The following is a 15,704-nucleotide window of genomic DNA, read 5'->3' as shown; positions in this document are numbered from 1 at the left end:
TTCTCAATGGAGAAAAACTGAAAGCTTTTCCGCTAAGGTCAGGAACACGGCAGGGATGTCCATTATCACCACTGCTATTCAACATCGTACTAGAGGTCCTAGCCTCAGCAATCAGACAACAAAAGGAAATTAAAGGCATCCAAATCGGCAAAGAAGAAGTCAAATTATCACTCTTCGCAGATGATATGATACTATATGTGGAAAACCCAAAAGACTCCACTCCAAAACTGCTAGAACTTATACAGGAATTCAGTAAAGTGTCAGGATATAAAATCAATGCACAGAAATCAGTTGCATTTCTCTACACCAACAGCAAGACAGAAGAAAGAGATATTAAGGAGTCAATCCCATTTACAATTGCATCCAAAACCATAAGATACCTAGGAATAAACCTAACCAAAGAGACACAGAATCTATACTCAGAAAACTATAAAGTACTCATGAAAGAAATTGAGGAAGACACAAAGAAATGGAAAAATGTTCCATGCTCCTGGATTGGAAGAATAAATATTGTGAAAATGTCTATGCTACCTAAAGCAATCTACACATTTAATGCAATTCCTATCAAAGTACCATCCATCTTTTTCAAAGAAATGGAACAAATAATTCTAAAATTTATATGGAACCAGAAAAGACCTCGAATAGCCAAAGGGATATTGAAAAAGAAAGCCAACGTTGGTGGCATCACAATTCCGGACTTCAAGCTCTATTACAAAGCTGTCATCATCAAGACAGCATGGTACTGGCACAAAAACAGACACATAGATCAATGGAACAGAATAGAGAGCCCAGAAATAGACCCTCAACTCTATGGTCAACTAATCTTCGACAAAGCAGGAAAGAATGTCCAATGGAAAAAAGACAGCCTTTTCAATAAATGGTGCTGGGAAAATTGGACAGCCACATGCAGAAAAATGAAATTGGACCATTTCCTTACACCACACACAAAAATAGACTCAAAATGGATGAAGGACCTCAATGTACGAAAGGAATCCATCAAAATCCTTGAGGAGAACACGGGCAGCAACCTCTTCGACCTCTGCCGCAGCAACATCTTCCTAGGAACAACGCAAAAGGCAAGGGAAGCAAGGGAAAAAATGAACTACTGGGATTTCATCAAGATCAAAAGCTTTTGCACAGCAAAGGAAACAGTTAACAAAATCAAAAGACAACTGACAGAATGGGAGAAGATATTTGCAAACGACATATCAGATAAAGGACTAGTGTCCAGAATCTATAAAGAACTTAGCAAACTCAACACCCAAAGAACAAATAATCCAATCAAGAAATGGGCAGAAGACATGAACAGACATTTCTGCAAAGAAGACATCCAGATGGCCAACAGACACATGAAAAAGTGCTCCATATCACTTGGCATCAGGGAAATACAAATCAAAACCACAATGAGATATCACCTCACACCAGTCAGAATGGCTAAAATCAACAAGTCAGGAAATGACAGATGCTGGCGAGGATGCGGAGAAAGGGGAACCCTCCTACACTGTTGGTGGGAATGCAAGCTGGTGCAGCCACTCTGGAAAACAGCATGGAGGTTCCTCAAAATGTTGAAAATAGAACTGCCCTATGACCCAGCAATTGCACTATTGGGTATTTACCCTAAAGATACAAATGTAGTGATCCAAAGGGACACATGCACCCGAATGTTTATAGCAGCAATGTCCACAATAGCCAAACTATGGAAAGAACCTAGATGTCCATCAACAGATGAATGGATCAAGAAGATGTGGTATATATACACAATGGAATACTATGCAGCCATCAAAAGAAATGAAATCTTGCCATTTGCAACAACATGGATGGAACTAGAGCGTATCATGCTTAGCGAAATAAGTCAAGCAGAGAAAGACAACTATCATATGATCTCCCTGATATGAGGAAGTGGTGATGCAACATGGAGGCTTAAGTGGGTAGAAGAATAAATGAAACAAGATGGGATTGGGAGGGAGACAAACCATAAGTGACTCTTAATCTCACAAAACAAACTGAGGGTTGCCGGGGGGAGGGGGTTGGGGAGAAGGGGGTGGGATTATGGACATTGGGGAGGGTATGTGATTTGGTGAGTGCTGTGAAGTGTGTAAACCTGGTGATTCACAGACCTGGGGATAAAAATATATGTATATAAAAAATATATGTTTATAAAAAATAAAAAAAAAAAAAAAAAAAAAAAAAGAAAAATTATTTTTTTCTGATAAAATGCAAATGCAAATGATAGACCAACATTTATAAAGCATTTATAAATATAAAGACTTTAAAAAGGGAGCTACGAATCAAATGCAAACATATATGAAATATAATCATTAAAATGGAGACAAACCATAAGTGACTCTTAATCTCACAAAACAAACTGAGGGTTGCCGGGGGGAGGGGGTTGGGGAGAAGGGGGTGGGATTATGGACATTGGGGAGGGTATGTGATTTGGTGAGTGCTGTGAAGTGTGTAAACCTGGTGATTCACAGACCTGGGGATAAAAATATATGTATATAAAAAATATATGTTTATAAAAAATAAAAAATTAAAAAAAAATGTTTAAAAGTCAAAAAAAAAAAAAAAAAAAAAAAAAAAAAAAAAAAAAAAAAAAGAATTTAGCACATCCCCTAGTGGTGGCTAATGGAAATTGCAGTTGTAACAAATTCAAAGTATAGTACTTTGAATTCTTCATATATATTTGTTACAGGCAAAGTAACAATCTTTTATGCTCCTCAGAGAGATAGTTTCATGGGTGTAATCAAATGGGGTGGAAACTCCTTCAATGATTATCTGGAGAGAACTCTCAGACATATTAAGATAAAAAATAATTGAAACTCTGTAAGTAGTAATTAATTGGCTATTATGAAGTCAGACAGTGGTAATGGCTCTGAACCCACAGCCCAGCTGATTATTAGAGTTCTATAAGATTAGAGTAATTGCTACTGTGGAGGTAAAATAAAAAGAGTGGCATTTTCCAAAAATTATAAAAAGCCAACACTCACTGAGGCAACAGAGCTAACCCCAGCCATGGAAGGGTAGCAGTACCATCCCCAGGGGGACGTTATTTTATTTTATTTTATTTTTTGACCACTGCTCTAACTAGGCATGAGTCAGTTCTTGTTGTGAATTTTGTTAGTTTGTCATTTTGGGTTGGAAACTGCTCCTCTCTTGCCCAGCCAAGACTAGCCGACCTCAACACTGCTACATCTCTGCTTGATGGCTCAGATACCTACCTGTCTTCCCTGGACAGTCCAGAGAGTGGGACAGAAGGCAGCCCAGTGGCTGAGCATTCCCACCACGTGAGGAAATATTTCAAAGGGAAGTCTCCATGGAAGTGTGTCTCTACAGTCAGGATGGCTGGAAGAAAGTTCTAGCTTCAAAGTTTCTTTGTTGGTTTGTTCAGTTGTTTCTTTGTAATGGTTATTCTCTGAACTCTCCCTGCATATTCATCCCCCATTTCCATCACCCCCCTTATGTTTTCTCTCCCTCAACACAGGCTCATACTTTTATTAGAAGCTCTTTCAGTATACATTTCTCACATTCTAGACAAGGCAACTGAGATGTGAGCAGAATGACTGCTCCAAGGCTACAGCGGAACTAGTGTCCAGAACCGCTCCTGGCTCCTGGTGGCCTCATAGAGTTCACAGGCCAGTGTGACCTGGGACCAAACAACCCCTCAACATCTGCTTGGACGGTCCTTCCTCTCCCCCTGCCCCCAGCCCCACTCCCTTACATCTGCAAGCATGTGCACATGCATACACACACACACACACACACACACACACACACACACAGAATCTCTCTTAGTTTTCTTTCTTTTCCCTTTCCCTTCCGGCCAAGCCAGCAAAATATGAACAATTAGGGAAATCAAACCTCTCCTTTAAAAAAAATTCTTTATTTGAAAAACAACAAATCCAAATGAAGCCTCAGGTTTTTAACCTTCACCAACTAAATTATGCGGTGTTTACTTGTGTTACCTCATCTTGATTTATTTTTGTGGGTCAAGCCTCTAAAAATAAATAAATGAATAAAAGGTTTATTTGTTACAAGGCAAAGAAGAACCTGAACAAGGAAATAGAAAACAAAAGGAAAGGTGAGCCGAAAGATTGCATAACTAATTAAGGGAACACAATACAAATCTGGACTTGCCCACATGTATTTTTCCATTTAGAAACAAACCTAACGACGCTGGCACATTCTTTTATTTCACGCCCCCTTCCCTCCCCCCATTGCGTGCCAGCTCAGGAGTACATCTGGAGGAAAGGCCTGCCCCCTAGTGGTGCCCGCGGAAATGTGCAGGTAACTGTGCCCAACGTGGGGCTGAGGTCGCCAGAGATATGTGCTTGAAAAACTTAGTACGAGAAGGAGTGCTTCGCTGCTTTCCAGTAAATACAGCAGGTGGAGACACACACTGGAAAATTGGAACGCGGTCAGCCTTGCTTCCATTTGGCTGTTAGAAGATTGCTAGGCACCCAGAGATACTGAAACTTACGTTTGACCATGATTTATTGGTGATGCTTCCTATGTCCTGCTTGTTTTTAATTCTTGAAAACTGTTAAGATCTAGAGCTTTTAAGCAAATGCCATTTTCAAATCCATTGCCCCCCACCAAACACACACCATTCATTTATTTTAAATACTTACTTAGTGCAGACATATGGGGTGAGGTGGTGGTGCAAAGGCTGAGACATAGATCCCCTCCTTCAAATTCACCCTCTGAGGGGGAGACAAGATATATTTAGACATAATTACAGTACATGGCAGTGATCCAAAAAGAGAAAAAAAAATATTGATTATATATTATGCATCAATTTTACTGTATAGTTAGATATTGCATATTAATATATTTTAGCACACCTTAATAATTAGGTAATTATATATTTTAATATAATTATAAAATTGTGTTATTTGAATATCATTAACTTAAATATAACATATAATGTATTATAGACATAAACACAGAGCAACTGTGGGCCAAGTCCTGAGGTATGTCCACATTTCATTTAGTATTTAATCACAACAGTATCTTTTAACAGAAAAGGACAGGGAGGTTTGGAAAGATTACATAATTGGCCCCAGTTCACATAGCTATGAAATGGCAAAGTCAGAACCTGAACTCAGGTTTTCTGATTTCATCTGTATTTCACTTACCCTCACCAGACTTTCACTGAAAGTTTACTATGTATCAGGTGATGTGCTAGGGGTTCAAGGTGCAAAGATGGGAGACTGCTGTCACTGGCCTTGGGTTTCTAGTTTTGTAGGGAACTGAGTATGTGGGAAAACAATTCGATTACGTTATGATATATGCAATAATGGAATTGTGCACAAATTGCCTTGTGAGCCACGCAACCTTGTTACTTGGCCATGACTGAACTGCCCAGACAGAAGCCTGCAACTCGACCAAAAGCAACCATCTTCAGACCTACCAGGGACTCTGGGGAGGCCTGATATAGTCATTCTGCCCGAGAATGGACACAACTTACTCACCCAACCGATGACCTGTCGTTGACAGTTTTGACTGTGAAAATCCCAAAAAATTACAGCACCAGAGTAAAATTAGGGAGAAACAGAAGTGGAGGTGACAGGTGAACTGGTCAGAAGCAGAAGCAGGAGGTACAGAGAGAGGATCCAAACTCGGCGTCTGGCATCGTCATAGGAAGAAGGAGCCGAAGGTCCCTTCTCCCAGGGCAAGTCTGTTTTTATCATTAGTTCCTTCCCAGGGTTTCAGGGCTCCCCGTGGCTGGACTGTGAGACTGCCTGGATGATGTCTCTGCTTCTTGCTGCCTTATGTGTCCTTCTGTCATCCAAAGCATCTGAGCTCAGCCAGGACTGGGATCCTGCAACGGAGAGTCTTAAGTCCTGTGGTCTAATGTGGCCCCAAGAGCGAGTGAGGCGTGGCGGCTGGACGGGTGGACTTCGCAGAGGCCTCACCAGGAGGTGACGCCCAAGCACAGTGTTGAGGTCCATGTAGGAGTTTTCCAAAAAGACAGAGGTATGGATGGTGCTCCAGAAAGTTCAGTGTTCCTTCCAGCACCGAGCATGACTGGTGGCAAACCTGTAATGTCTTCGTTCTCCTTCCAGGGAAGTGACCAGAAATTCTCTCTTTGGGAACATCAGCTTAGAGAGAGGGCAGTGGGAAAGGGGAATTTTCTCTCTCATGGAGACACTACATCCTGAAGCCTGGTGGTTCTGCCCAGATGCTATGGCTTCAAACACTGGCATATTCTTCTCCACTGGAGTATCTTGTAGCTTTAGGTGTGTGAGGTACTGATCCAAGAGATAGTGTGAAACTAAGGATATATACAATGAGTCTTCTTGGGGTGTCATTATCACTGATGATTTGGGAGGAGAAAAGTTTGCAATTTTTACACTCTATTTTTTTGTCATATACAGATCAGTGTAAGCCTCCTTTTCCATGTTGGCTTAAATTTCTTTCTTTTTGCACTAACATGTGTAAAAGCTTATGATTCAGCATGGAACTGTCCTCAAAGAAACACAGACTCTCCCTTGCACTGGTAATTACAATGTTTTCTTTCCTTCTCTTTCTTCCTTCCTTCCTTCCTTCCTTTCAAGATTTTATTTACTTGTCAGAGAGAGAGAGAGAGAGAGAGCACAAGCAGAGGGGGCAGCAGGCTCCCCACCGAGCAAGGAGACCCATGCGGGACTCAATCCTAGGACCCTGAGAGCCAAAGGCAGTGGCTTAACCGAATGAGCCATCCAGGTGTCCCTACAATGTCATTTCTATATAAAAATAAACTCTGATCTAGTATGAAGTGGTAGGCAAAATTTGAAACCTGTTTTAGAGACAAAGCATGAGACTTTTGAGAAGCTTCTTCTCTAAAGCTATGGCTTTCAGGTCAACTGGATTTATTTTGCCTAACCCAAAGAGAATGTCATGGAAAACTTGGAGAGACATTTTTTTAGGCTGTTGCCTCAACTTCCTAAATTGTCCACTCTGTTTAAGTTCTACCTATTACAAATTCATATCGCTTGATTTTTTAAAAATTGTGGTGAAAACACACAAAATTTACCACCTTCATCAGTTTTAAATGCATAGTTCATTACTCTTTTTTTTTTTTTAAAGATTTTATTTATTTATTTGAGAGAGAGAGAGAGAGAGAGAGAGAGTGTGAGAGCATGAAAAAGGAGAAGGTCAAAGGAGAAGCAGACTCCCCGTGGAGCAGGGAGCCCCATGCAGGACTTGATCCCAGGACTCCAGGGATCTGGAGTGCAACAGAGTTCTAGAACTTTTCCTCTCACAAGACTGAAGCTGTGCAACAGAGTTCTAGAACTTTTCCTCTCACAAGACTGAAGCTCTACACCCATTAAACGAGTCCCTACTTCTCGCTCTGCCTAGTCCCTGCTTTCCATTCTTTACATAGTGGAATCATACAGTATTTGTCCTTTTGTAGCTGGCTTATTTCACTCAGTGTAACATCCTTCAGGTACATCCATGCTGTAGCAAGTGATGGGACTTCTTTCCTTTTTAAGGCTGAATAACTGAACACCATATATATATGTATCAGTTTGTTTATCCCACAGATGAAGGAGATGAGAAGGAGAAGGGTTGCTTCTCCTTCTTGGCTCTTATGAATAATGTTGCTATGAACATGAGTGAGCCAACATCTCTTTGAGCCCCTGCTTTCAATTCTTTTGGATATATACTCTGAATTGGTATTCCTGGATCCCATCCTAATTCTATTTTTAATTTTTGAAAGCAACTGCCATACTGTTTTCCACAGTGGCTGCACAGTGTACAAGGCTTTCGGTTTCTCTGCACCCTCACCAACACATGTGATTTTTCTGGTTGGTTGGTGGGTTGATGGTTGTCGTTGTTATTTGATAGTAGACATCCTAATGGGTGTGAGGTGACAGGTAGGTTGCTTTTAAAGTCTGAATTCCCTTGGAAGTGGTAAGGGTATCTGTGAAACTTCATGCCTTATAGTAAACTTAACTTGACCTTAGCAACTTGCTAAGGTCATTTTTTGAGTCCATGGTATTTAGATGTAGAAGAAGTTGTTAGAACCCTAGAAGAAGATCCTAGATATTCCCCCAAATGATAAAGCATTAGGGGTGGCCTGAGTGGCTCAGTCAGTTAAGCATTCCACTCTTGGTTTTGGCTTGGGTCATGATCTCAGGGTCATGAGCTGGAACCCCTTATCAGGCTTCACACTCAGTGCAGAGTCTGCTTGAGATTCTCTTTCCTTCTTCTTCTGCCCCTCCCTACTCTCTTCCTCTCTCCTCAAAATAAATAAATGAAACTTTAAAAAATAAGAAAGCATTAAAACTGGAAGCCTGGGGAATGGGGGCTATCTGAGAAATTCCACAAAGGATATTTTCCTCTCACAGTTGTTTTGACCCTCAGTACTTTTTTCTTAAACGAATACAAACACTTTCATCAGAATTATTCCAACATTTCTGAGAATATCATCAAGAACTTATTTTCTGGAAACAACTCTTTTGAGTTAACTTAATTCTTTGATCAATTCTCTTTTTACTGTGGAGTCACATAATTTTCAGTATTTTTACTTCATTAAAATAATTTGGACTTAATTCAATGATCACATTTTGTACTTGTATTAAATTTTCCCAACTTTGACTTCAGCAATTTTGAGTTTTCTTTTGTGGTCATTTTCTACCAAGTCTAATTTTCCTGGGTTAGGTTTTATAGGTGCAATTTTTGACAAGATGATTTGATTTTTTAGTCAATTTTAAAAGTCAATAACAAGTTTGGTTGTGAGCAGTTTTTGCCTTTGTCAGTTTTATTTTGTGTTATTTCTACAAAATGTGATTTTAACTGGGTCGATTTTTGTAGTTTTGAGAATTACCAAAACAATGAGATTCTTCAGTTCGCTTTTTGTCATTATTAAATTTAACATTTATAGCTTTAGCTCTTCTGATTTAAATCTGTGTTGATTATTTCTACAATGTCTATTTTTTTTTTTTTTTTTGTGACCAGGTTAAAGTGTATTTGAAGTCAAAATACGGAGGTTGCAACATCTTGTTTTCCTCTAAAATTGTTCTGATTAAAAAATTAAAAATGGAGTGTCACTCCTGAAAGCCCTCACTGTACCATTTCTTCACAGTCTTCCCAGGTAGCAGAGAGCAAAGGAATCCTTTGATGAAATGCCTATAGGTCAGTGTTCCCAGGCAGAGACCAGAGTGAGAAGGGTGGAGAGTGACAGAGGCAGGGGCTCCTCACCCAACTAGTTCACGTATGTCCCAGTGAAGTCAGTATCCAGAAAAGGAGCATCCAGAGAAGACTTAAAGGGATGGGGGTCAGCAAACCTGCTTCACCCCAGATGCAGAATAAATCGAACACATGTGAGTTTTGTCAAGTCCAGATGATGTCACTAGTGACAGCACCTCTCTCTCTCTAACACCCACTTTCTGAGGCACGACTCTGGTGTTGCTGTGGGTCTGGGTCAACAAGAGCCTAGCCAGATGGATGAACTCACTCTGTTGCTCTCTGGGAAGACTGTGAGGAGATGGTAGAGTGGGGGCTTTTGGGAGGGAAGGATGGAAGCCCTTAGAAGTCTGCATGGTTAGAGGGAGTTCTGAAAACAGAGAATGGCAGGAAGGGGAGAGAGTGGAAAGGGGTGCCAATGGCTGGCCTGGCCAAGAGGCAGACTTGGGCTTACACAGAAGGCAGCAGTTGGATCAGGGTTTACAGGGCACTCTGATGTACTTTACATAAGAGAATGCCACCAAGATTGCCCGAGATACGGGGTATAGATAGCGATGCTGCTGGGTCCGTGGTGGGGGGCAGGGGACACACTCTCCCTTCAGAATCCTGTAGCACAGTTTTTTTTTTTTAAATTTTAAATTTTTAATTTTTTATAAACATATATTTTTATCCCCAGGGGTACAGGTCTGTGAATCACCAGGTTTACACACTTCACAGCACTCACCAAAGCACATACCCTCCCCAATGTCCATAATCCCACCCCCTTCTCCCAACCTCCCTACCCCCAGCAACCCTCTGTTTTGTGAGATTAAGAGTCACTTATGGTTTGTCTCCTTCCCAATTCCATCTTGTTTCATTGATTCTTCTTCTACCCACTTAAGCCCCCATGTTGCATCACCACTTCCTCATATCAGGGAGATCATATGATAGTTGTCTTTCTCCGCTTGACTTATTTCGCTAAGCATGATACGCTCTAGTTCCATCCATGTTGTCGCAAATGGCAAGATTTCATTTCTTTTGATGGCTGCATAGTATTCCATTGTGTATATATACCACATCTTCTTGATCCATTCATCTGTTGATGGACATCTAGGTTCTTTCCATAGTTTGGCTATTGTGGACATTGCTGCTATAAACATTCGGGTGCACGTGCCCCTTTGGATCACTACGTTTGTATCTTTAGGGTAAATACCCAATAGTGCAATTGCTGGGTCATAGGGCAGTTCTATTTTCAACATTTTGAGGAACCTCCATGCTGTTTTCCAGAGTGGCTGCACCAGCTTGCATTCCCACCAACAGTGTAGGAGGGTTCCCCTTTCTCCGCATCCTTGCCAGCTTCTGTCATTTCCTGACTTGTTGATTTTAGCCATTCTGACTGGTGTGAGGTGATACCTCATTGTGGTTTTGATTTGTATTTCCCTGATGCCTAGTGATATGGAGCACTTTTTCATGTGTCTGTTGGCCATCTGGATGTCTTCTGTCTGTTCATGTCCTCTGCCCATTTCTTGATTGGATTATTTGTTCTTTGGGTGTGGAGTTTGCTAAGTTCTTTATAGATTTTGGACACTAGTCCTTTATCTGATATGTCGTTTGCAAATATCTTCTCCCATTCTGTCAGTTGTCTTTTGATTTTATTAACTGTTTCCTTTGCTGTGCAAAAGCTTTTGATCTTGATGAAATCCCAATAGTTCATTTTTGCCCTTGCTTCCCTTGCCTTTGGCGTTGTTCCTAGGAAGATGTTGCTGCGGCAGAGGTCGAAGAGGTTGCTGCCTGTGTTGTCCTCAAGGATTTTGATGGATTCCTTTCGCACATTGAGGTCCTTCACCCATTTTGAGTCTTTTTTCATGTGTAGTGTAAGGAAATGGTCCAATTTCATTTTTCTGCATGTGGCTGTCCAATTTTCCCAGCACCATTTATTGAAGAGGCTGTCTTTTTTCCATTGGACATTCTTTCCTGCTTTGTTGATGAGTTGACCATAGAGTTGAGGGTCTATTTCTGGGCTCTCTATTCTGTTCCATTGATCTATGTGTCTGTTTTTGTGCCAGTACCATGCTGTCTTGATGATGACAGCTTTGTAATAGAGCTTGAAGTCCGGAATTGTGATGCCACCAACGTTGGCTTTCTTTTTCAATATCCCTTTGGCTATTCGAGGTCTTTTCTGGTTCCATATAAATTTTAGAATTATTTGTTCCATTTCTTTGAAAAAGATGGATGGTACTTTGATAGGAATTGCATTAAATGTGTAGATTGCTTTAGGTAGCATAGACATTTTCACAATATTTATTCTTCCAATCCAGGAGCATGGAACATTTTTCCATTTCTTTGTGTCTTCCTCAATTTCTTTCATGAGTAATTTATAGTTTTCTGAGTATAGATTCTGTGCCTCTTTGGTTAGGTTTATTCCTAGGTATCTTATGGTTTGGGGTGCAATTGTAAATGGGATTGACTCCTTGATTTCTCTTTCTTCTGTCTTGTTGTTGGTGTAGAGAAATGCAACTGATTTCTGTGCATTGATTTTATATCCTGACACTTTACTGAATTCCTGTACAAGTTCTAGCAGTTTTGGAGTGGAGTCTTTTGGGTTTTCCACATATAGTATCATATCATCTGCGAAGAGTGATAATTTGACTTCTTCTTTGCCGATTTGGATGCCTTTAATTTCCTTTTGTTGTCTGATTGCTGAGGCTAGGACCTCTAGTACTATGTTGAATAGCAGTGGTGATAATGGACATCCCTGCCGTGTTCCTGACCTTAGCGGAAAAGCTTTCAGTTTTTCTCCACTGAGAATGATATTTGCGGTGGGTTTTTCATAGATGGCTTTGATGATATTGAGGTATGTGCCCTCTATCCCTACACTTGGAAGAGTTTTGATCAGGAAGGGATGCTGTACTTTGTCAAATGCTTTTTCAGCATCTATTGAGAGTATCACATGGTTCTTGTTCTTTCTTTTATTGATGTGTTGTATCACATTGACTGATTTGCGGATGTTGAACCAACCTTGCAGCCCTGGAATAAATCCCACTTGGTCGTGGTGAATAATCCTTTTAATGTACTGTTGAATCCTATTGGCTAGTATTTTGGTGAGAATTTTCGCATCTGTGTTCATCAAGGATATTGGTCTATAGCTCTCTTTTTTGATGGGATCCTTGTCTGGTTTTGGGATCAAGGTGATGCTGGCCTCATAAAATGAGTTTGGAAGTTTTCCTCCCATTTCTATTTTTTGGAACAGTTTCAGGAGAATAGGAATTCGTTCTTCTTTAAATGTTTGGTAGAATTCCCCTGGGAAGCCGTCTGGCCCTGGGCTTTTGTTTGTTTGGAGATTTTTAATGACTGTTTCAATCTCCTTACTGGTTATGGGTCTGTTCAGGCTTTCTATTTCTTCCTGGTTCAGTTGTGGTAGTTTATATGTTTCTAGGAATGCATCCATTTCTTCCAGATTGTCAAATTTGTTGGCGTAGAGTTGCTCATAGTATGTTCTTATAATAGTTTGTATTTCTTTGGTGTTAGTTGTGATCTCTCCTCTTTCATTCATGATTTTATTTATTTGGGTCCTTTCTCTTTTCTTTTTGATAAGTCGGGCCAGGGGTTTATCAATTTTATTAATTCTTTCAAAGAACCAGCTCCTAGTTTCGTTGATTTGTTCTATTGTTTTTTTGGTTTCTATTTCATTGATTTCTGCTCTGATCTTTATGATTTCTCTTCTTCTGCTGGGCTTAGGGTTTCTTTCTTGTTCTTTCTCCAGCTCCTTTAGGTGTAGGGTTAGGTTGTGTACCTGAGACCTTTCTTGTTTCTTGAGAAAGGCTTGTACCGCTATATATTTTCCTCTCAGGACTGCCTTTGTTGTGTCCCACAGATTTTGAACCGTTGTATTTTCATTATCATTTGTTTCCATGATTTTTTTCAATTCTTCTTTAATTTCCCGGTTGACCCATTCATTCTTTAGAAGGATACTGTTTAGTCTCCATGTATTTGGGTTCTTTCCAAACTTCCTTTTGTGGTTGAGTTCTAGCTTTAGAGCATTGTGGTCTGAAAATATGCAGGGAATGATCCCAATCTTTTGATACCGGTTGAGTCCTGATTTAGGACCGAGGATGTGATCTATTCTGGAGAATGTTCCATGTGCACTAGAGAAGAATGTGTATTCTGCTGCTTTGGGATGAAATGTTCTGAATATATCTGTTATGTCCATCTGGTCCAGTGTGTCATTTAAGACCTTTATTTCCTTGCTGATCTTTTGGTTGGATGATCTGTCCATTTCAGTGAGGGGAGTGTTAAAGTCCCCTACTATTATTGTATTATTGTTTATGTGTTTCTTTGAATTTGTTATTAATTGGTTTATATAGTTGGCTGCTCCCACGTTGGGGGCATAGATATTTAAAATTGTTAGATCTTCTTGTTGGACAGACCCTTTGAGTATGATATAGTGTCCTTCCTCATCTCTTATTATAGTCTTTGGCTTAAAATCTAAGTGATCTGATATAAGGATTGCCACTCCTGCTTTCTTCTGATGTCCATTAGCATGGTAAATTCTTTTCCACCCCCTCACTTTAAATCTGGAGGTGTCTTCGGGCTTAAAATGAGTTTCTTGGAGGCAACATATAGATGGGTTTTGTTTTTTTATCCATTCTGATACCCTGTGTCTTTTGACAGGGGCATTTAGCCCATTAACATTCAGGGTAACTATTGAGAGATATGAATTTAGTGCCATTGTATTGCCTGTAAGGTGACTGTTACTGTATATGGTCTCTGTTCCTTTTTGATCTACCACTTGTAGGCACTCTCTTTGCTTAGAGGACCCCTTTCAATATTTCCTGTAGAGCTGGTTTGGTGTTTGCAAATTCTTTCAGTTTTTGTTTGTCCTGGAAGCTTTTAATCTCTCCTTCTATTTTCAATGATAGCCTAGCTGGATATAGTATTCTTGGCTGCATGTTTTTCTTGTTTAGTGCTCTGAAAATATCATGCCAGCTCTTTCTGGCCTGCCAGGTCTCTGTGGATAGTTCAGCTGCCAATCTAATATTTTTACCATTGTATGTTACAGACTTCTTTTCCCGGGCTGCTTTCAGGATTTTCTCTTTGTCACTAAGACTTGTGAATTTTACTATTAGGTGACGGGGTGTGGGCCTATTCTTATTGATTTTGAGGGGTGTTCTCTGAACCTCCTGAATTTTGATGCTTGTTCCCTTTGCCATATTGGGGGAACTCTCCCCAATAATTCTCTCCAGTATACCTTCTGCTCCCCTCTCTCTTTCTTCTTCTTCTGGAATCCCAATTATTCTAATGTTGTTTCATCTTATGGTGTCACTTATCTCTCGAATTCTCCCCTCATGGTCCAGTAGCTGTTTGTCCCTCTTTTGCTCAGCTTCTTTATTCTCTGTCATTTGATCTTCTATATCACTAATTCTTTCTTCTGCCTCATTTATCCTAGCAGTGAGAGCCTCCATTTTTGATTGCACCTCATTAATAGCTTTTTTGATTTCAACTTGGTTAGATTTTAGTTCTTTTATTTCTCCAGAAAGGGCTTTTATATCTCCCGAGAGGGTTTCTCTAATATCTTCCATGCCTTTTTCAAGCCTGGCTAGAACCTTGAGAATTGTCATTCTGAACTCTAGATCTGACATATTACCAATGTCTGTATTGATTAGGTCCCTAGCTTTCGGTACTTCCTCTTGTTCTTTTTTTTTGTGGTGAATTTTTCCGTCTTGTCATTTTGCCCAGATAAGGGTATATGAAGGAGCAAGTAAAATACTAAAAGGGTGGCAACAACCCCAGGAAAATATGCTTTAACCAAATCAGAAGGGATCCCAAATCGTGAGGGGGGAGAAAGGGGATAAAAAGAGGTTCAAAAAGGAAGAAAGAAAAAAAAAGAGGAAAAAAAAACAAAACAAAGAAAAGAACTAAAAAAAGGAAAACGAATAAAGAAAAATATAAAAAAGAAAATATATATATATTAGATAAACTAGTTAAAAAACGTTAAAAAAAAGGCGAAGAAAAAAGAAAAAAAAAGAAAAAGAAAAAATTAAATTAACTGCAAGACTTAAAAAAAAAAATCACAGGGAGAAAGCCATGAGTTCCGTGCTTTGCTTTCTCCTCCTCTGGAATTTTGCTGCTCTCCTTGGTATTGAAACCGCACTCCTTGGTAGGTGAACTTGGTCTTGGCTGGATTTCTTGTTGATCTTCTGGAGGAGGGGCCTGTTGTAGTGATTCTCAAGTGTCTTTGCCCCAGGCGGAATTGCACTGCCCTTACCAGGGGCCCGGGCTGAGTAATCCGCTCAGGTTTGCTTTCAGAAGCTTTTGTTCCCTGAGAGCTTTCCGTTGAGTTCCGGAGGACGGGAATACAAATGGCGGCCTCCTGGTCTCCAGCTCGGAGGAGCCGAGAGCCCGGGGCCCCACTCCTCAGTGCGCCCTCAGAGAACAGCGCCCAGTTACTCCCGTCTGCCTGACCTCCAGCCGCGCTCCGAGCTCACGGAGCCTGCGACCGGTTCAAGGTAACACCGAGCTGTGAGCTTACTATCGGCTCTGTCTCTGTAGCC

At 40.4% G+C, this 15,704-nt stretch overlaps 1 long non-coding RNA gene across 1 annotated transcript in view; it reads right to left on the bottom strand.

Moving 5' to 3' along the window:
• The window catches only part of LOC131832274 (uncharacterized), a 49,344-nt gene that overhangs the window by 21,747 nt on the left and 11,893 nt on the right, over positions 1 to 15,704 (bottom strand). The window contains exon 3 of the long non-coding RNA XR_009353974.1: positions 4,632 to 4,703. This is a non-coding gene — a long non-coding RNA (uncharacterized LOC131832274). The remainder of the gene's footprint in view (positions 1 to 4,631; positions 4,704 to 15,704) is intronic.

The sequence above is a fragment of the Mustela lutreola genome, chromosome 5 (assembly GCF_030435805.1).
Source record: "Mustela lutreola isolate mMusLut2 chromosome 5, mMusLut2.pri, whole genome shotgun sequence".
Classification (NCBI taxonomy): domain Eukaryota; kingdom Metazoa; phylum Chordata; class Mammalia; order Carnivora; family Mustelidae; genus Mustela; species Mustela lutreola.
The sequence above is the reverse complement of the archived record's forward strand: the minus strand, read 5'-3'. Positions and strand labels throughout refer to the sequence as shown.